The 5,983-nt window shown below is 38.5% G+C and overlaps 1 long non-coding RNA gene across 1 annotated transcript; it reads left to right on the top strand.

The window, feature by feature from the left end:
- The first annotated feature begins 318 nt into the window (after positions 1-318).
- LOC119312385 lies at positions 319-1,957 on the top strand. Its single transcript, XR_005151312.1, has 4 exons — positions 319-381; positions 481-557; positions 1,127-1,187; positions 1,587-1,957. It is a non-coding gene; the product is annotated as an uncharacterized LOC119312385 (long non-coding RNA).
- The last annotated feature ends 4,026 nt before the right edge of the window (positions 1,958-5,983 follow it).

Here is a 5,983-nt window from a genome sequence, read left to right as displayed (position 1 = left end):
TGCGTAGGAATTTTTTTGAAATTACTACGTTCTCCAACAAGGATCCCTTTTGGCGGCTTGGATCTAGGCAAAAGAGGAGCGGAAGGAGAGAAGTACGTCTATGACTCGGGTCATGGGGATGGATGGATCTCTCGGTAATGGTGGATCCAGAGTTCCAGACTCAGTTCATCTTATAGGCTTAATTCGTACTGTATCATTTTGATGAATACGTTGCTCCCCTATTTTTTCTACAATCAAGATGATTTTCCTCTGTGGGGTATGCATATCATCTTCTTTCGTTTTCGTTAGAACATATCATATTTTGTTTGACACGCAGGCACAACGATGGCAAATATTTGTTTTCATCAGAAGTATATTTTCATGAGATACAATGGCAATCAGGTTTGTGTTTTACGAGCTTTGTTCATACCACTGCTTCTCCCTAATCCGCCTTCACTCTAACGCATGGCCACCCAACATTGTCTTCTCCTCGGTTTGCAGGCGGCACATGCAGAAGAGTTGTGGAAGGTTGATTGAGAAGTCATAAGGACTGGGTGAAGCAAAATGCAATCTCCAAGGTTAGGTTACCTCTCAATGCCCTTGATGATATGACTGCAAGTAAACTAATATTTGTTTCTTGTGATCTATGGTTCCCACCTGCCATACTCATATATTTCTGTTTCCACATGATATGTCTTCTGTATTAAATTATAGTCTTTGATACAATAAGTTATTCCTTCAAATTTAACAGTCATGGAAGAATCTGAATATGGCAACGATTTCTTTCTTTCCTAAGCACTCCTCTCCTATTAGAACCCAGCATATGCTGAACCACTGCTGCTTTAATGTCCAAATCTTTTGGTTTATAGTTTATGGCAAACCAAATTATGAATCAAGTGTTCATTTCTGAAGTTCATAACAGTGGTCGGTTTTTAGTGTGTCTAAAGGAAATGCACCAAGCTTTTGTACTGAAAGATTATCCTGACATGGGATTTTTTATTCTTGAATGAACATGGTAGCCTTTATTATTACTTTTAGAGAAGATGTACACAGCTAGGATACAGAACTACATTCTTACTCTGATTGGCTTAATGCAACTAAGATCAAGGCTCCACGAGGCTATGTTGATTTGTTAAATTCCTTTCAGTTTCAGGTTTCAAAATGAGAAATTGGAGCATTGAGACCTTTGAACTGAAACCTAAATAAAGGTATACATATTTATGTTGGTCTAAAGCCACCATGTTTTATCTGTAGAAAATAGAAATCGCCGTTCAGTTTCATTTACAAATTAAATTAAACTATAGACATAGTCCACGACGTCGGGACAAATAGAGTAACTAATTATATGTATGTTTTTTCCAGCAAAGAACTTATTATAAAACGGGACACCAGAAAATCCAGTGGGGAATTGATGGGCTCCCCTCTTCGTAAAAAAGTTACTTCACGGCATTGCCTAATGTACAGAGAAATCACGGGGTCAAAAATTGCTTTCCCGCCCATGACATAATTTATACAACATCACAGAGTGCCTTTTTATGCATAATCGACTTCCCTCGGAAAAGCATTTGTAAGATAGCTAATCAACATGTCATTTGTTCTTAATTCAGAATTGTGCATGCATCCAACAGAGAAAGGTGCGTACATATCCTGAGGGACAATAAAAAATGTGAGTTCTTTATGGCATAGTATCAGGCACCGTTCTGAGTGATCTCTTTGCAACTCAAGATACCGATTAGTTATATTATTTCCTACCTGTAACCAATTTCTGCACACCAAAACACAGAGTCAAGTCAGATCTATAGGAGGATAAGTATTCTTGGTGTGATTACTAATGAGACAATGTAAGGAATTGTTTCTAGAACTCAATTTTATTATAAGTTCAATATCAGCACCACACAATCTTTCTACTACCATTCCTAGACAAATATCAACCCGTTACACAAGACAATGCAAGAAAACATATGTCACACAGGACTATTCTATTTCCGTGCGCTTCACCGCTGCCGTCGATGTTCCCAGCAGGCCACATATCCTCCAATGGCAATCTCATGGGTCATCTGATGAAACCGATATGAACCAAACTTTTAGCTTAATGATGCATGGTTAGATATAGATAGAAGAACCGGTTGTACTATATCTTTTTTTTGCCCTGAAGTAGCGCTTCTACTTCTGATTCATGTCTACTTCATGGTTGACGTCTTAAAGAAAAAATACTCTAAATTAAAAGGTGCAAAGATTCTGCGGATGACATCCATGCATTAATGCATATAGCTCTGAGTCTTCCTTTTCTCTTATATATGAATCTATAATCTGCTTTTGTCCAATGGTACAATTTATCAAGTTCAACAAGGGTGTGGTTAGTGCCTTTTGTCCATTCAATCCAAAAACGGATCGGGTTCTACTATCGAAAGTGATAACAAAAAAAACATGAAAAATGAACCAGGTTAGTTCCTTTTTTTTGCTAAGATTTACAATTAAAGTCAAATTAGCACTTAATGTAATGAAGGTCAAACTTTTGTCTTTACTGATTTTTGTCTGGTTCGCAGGAGAGAGGGACGAGTTCCCCGGCATGGGGTCATGAGTGGTACAAACTGGAAGATGCATGCCGATGGTTCTGTCAGTACAATTTACTTAGATTTTCAGTTCTTTTCACCTCATAATTATCTTTTCTTTATGTGTTAGTACGGTTAAACTTCTTTATCTTTTGTTCCTTCCTACTTATGGCCTTCGTGTGCACCTTGATTAAGTTCTGGTGTTTATTCGGTGCCAATGTCTTAAGACAATAGTTTCATGCATGGATTTATTCCAGCATTCTAATTTAGAGACCTTTGTGCCGGACAGTTTGTTGCATTCACCTTAATAGAGATAATAAAATCTTACTGAGTAACAAGCGTAATGATGGAGGAACGGACGTCAATTTAAAGGTGCATATTATTCAGCTTGATTCATTGCTGAGGATTTTTTAATACATGGCTTCTAATTCCAGACCAAGAACTTAATTCAGAATCTAAAAATTGAAGGGGAGGTAGAGGGATATTGTTGGTGCTGTCCAGAAACAATGCTCATTTATTTATTACAGTCGATGTATTTCTTGTGTGTCTCATTGATTGAGTATTTGAGTTGGAGCATAAGTATATTAATGTCTTAGAATTTGCACATATGCTTTATCCACTTGTCATTGCTATTTACAAGTCACATATTTATATTTGGATTACAGATTCTTTGTACTTATTGTTGTACTTCGTGTTTTCTATTGAGTGTGGTACCTCTTGAAGGAGGGAAAGCTAGGATTCATTGATGACTGAGGTGCAGAAACTGCTGGACACGTACAAGGACGAGGAGGTGAGCATCACGGTAATGGGGCACAGCCTCGGGACGGAGCTGGCCACCCTGAATGCGTTGTACATCGCCGAGAATGGCCGGTCACGGTGTTTGCGTTCGACAGCCCACGACCGGGCGCAGCCGGCTTCAAGAAGCGGTTCAACGTCACTACGGCCTTTGCGACCGCAACGCCGGGACATCGTGCCCAGGTACTCGGCGCTGCTGTAACATGATATGGGCTCCGAGCTAGCCATCGACATCGGCACATCGCCATGCCTGAGGCCTGAGGGTGTCGCAAGGTCAGTCCAATCAATCTCCTACGCCATAGACGATGTCCTGACTTTTTTTATGTCCATCGACAATGATTCCTCACATATAAACCATGCGACAACCATGGACGACCTTTTGCTGAAGAATCTATTGTTTGCTCCAGTGAATTTGATCTTTAGTCTTCCCTTTCTTTCTATGGTTGTGAGTAATCTAATCCAATTCGCAGCTCCATGCACGATCAAGGCTAGGGTGTGAATTATGACTGTGTCGTATGAGGCCATGATTGTGGCAGGGATGTTTGGTGGCACGAAGTTGTTTAGTAACAAGATGGGTCTAAACTCAGCTACTAGAGATCTGAGCTGAAGCACAGGAGGAGTTCCTATCATCAGTTCTAGCCGTAAAGTCGAATGCCTATGTTGGTGAGCTCTATAATCCAAACACCCAGAAGATGGTACCCCCTTCGTTCCATAATAAAAGATCTTATTACATTCGATGTAATAAGATCTTATATTATCGGATAGCGGGAGTAGATGTTATTTTGTACTCTTAGCATGTAAGTTGTTTTAAACTTTTTATTAGCAGCTTGTGACTTTTCTAAAAAGTAAGGTCATGTAGGCACATGGAGCGCTCCTTTTTTTCTTCACTTTCTACTCAATTGTAGAGGTTTATTTATTGCAGTATAATAATTACTTCTTGTTGAGGTTACTCTGCAGCACTTGCTGTCCTTGCCTTTTCTGATATCAAGGGGCCAATACAACTTCTCTGATTATAAATGTGTGCAACATGACTATTTGAAAGAAGCTCTGTTTGAGAAATTGAGGCTAGAGTTCTGATGTGAGTACGGCATCCGCATTTGTGAGCTCCTTTATATGCTGACCATCTCATCAGCATTTGTGAGCGCCTTTTCATTTTCTTTACTTTACTATGTTTCGTATACTTACATTATGTTCTTGTAACTACATGATGGTAGCACTTGTTTTTTCTTTCTATTTGTTTCCTTTTATCCAAAATTTTAACTGAACTAGGTAGGATGCCACAACCTGTTTAGCCTCTTTTGCATGATTGCATGCTGATAAACTTATGAAACAGATGGTAGACTAGGTGTGCATGTAATGAGATGGTGTGGTTGATCGAGATGATGCTAGAGTGACGCAGTGTGCCAACGAGAGAAGGAGGTGAGTTGAGAGGTAGGGAAAGAGGGTATAAGAGGAGAAATAAAGAAACAAATGTTTTTTTCTTTCTAATAAAGCATACATATCTACAACAATCTATTTGGATTTTTTATTTTAAAGTTTAAGCAGTGGAGTGTATAGAAGCTGAACCAATTGTCTCAATGAGCTGTCTACACAGAGTCATCGCACAGTGTTGCACAATGTTGTTTGTAGCCTAGCCATTGAACATGCATTATCAACTTAGTTCTTCTGTTTTTCATACTTGGTGAAGAGATTGTCTATAGCCTAGCTGTCAGACATTATGCATCCAACCATTTGCGAGATAGCTACAGTTCTGAGTGCAGTGATCTCTTGAATGTAACTAGGGGTACAATTTATCTTGATTCGGTGAGTTTGATTCCAGCAAGTCTTCTATGCATCTATGCACTAAAAAAAGTGAACTCTAATACATATAGGATATGCAAGATCGTGCAAGCAGAGACTTATTCCTTTCATAAAGATAAATTGGTTGAATCTATTGGATTTAGTATCTTACGAGGCAGTCATGTTTCTGAATAGCAGATGTCAACTTAATTTAGGTTACCTAGTATTCTCTCATATTTTTGCTTGCAATTTTATTTGAACTTGATAAATACATGACTATTGTAGTTCTTTGAAATCGAGCTCAAATAAAACTAAGTGAATGCAAGCTTTAGTTAGTCTTTGGTTTCCAGTCATCTTATATGTCCTTATTTCTCATGTTGTACTACGACACATGGAATAGAAAGTTCAGTTGTGGAGACAGATATTACTTGCAGTACAAGGCAAACACATGTAAATGTAAACTGCATGACTAAAAACGACAAGAAGCATAACTCAGTTGTTTAGCTTAAATAAAATGTGATGTCATTTTTGGGTTTTCTAGCTGAAGAACTTTCCACTTTATATGTATGATAGTCCAAATAATTATCAAATTCCCTCAAAACATGTGCTACCAATGGAGAAACAGTTGTCCTGAAAAGTCTCTCTTTCCTACAAAGGCAACTTAGTGGACTGGAGCCATATCAAAGTTAGTAGAAGCACCAACCTGTTTGAGCCATGCTTTTGTTTTGCACCATCATCTTTCACATGTACATTTGAGCCGACTGAATTATATATCGCTTTATCTCCGCAATTCTCCTTTTGAGAAGAGAATTACTATAATTTGTGTATGGACCAAAGTGTTCGATTAGCATGTGGCAGATTGGTTAATTGGTTTAGAG

Source organism: Triticum dicoccoides, chromosome 1B (assembly GCF_002162155.2).
Source record: "Triticum dicoccoides isolate Atlit2015 ecotype Zavitan chromosome 1B, WEW_v2.0, whole genome shotgun sequence".
In the NCBI taxonomy this organism is placed as follows: Eukaryota; Viridiplantae; Streptophyta; class Magnoliopsida; order Poales; family Poaceae; genus Triticum; species Triticum dicoccoides.
The sequence above is the reverse complement of the archived record's forward strand: the minus strand, read 5'-3'. Positions and strand labels throughout refer to the sequence as shown.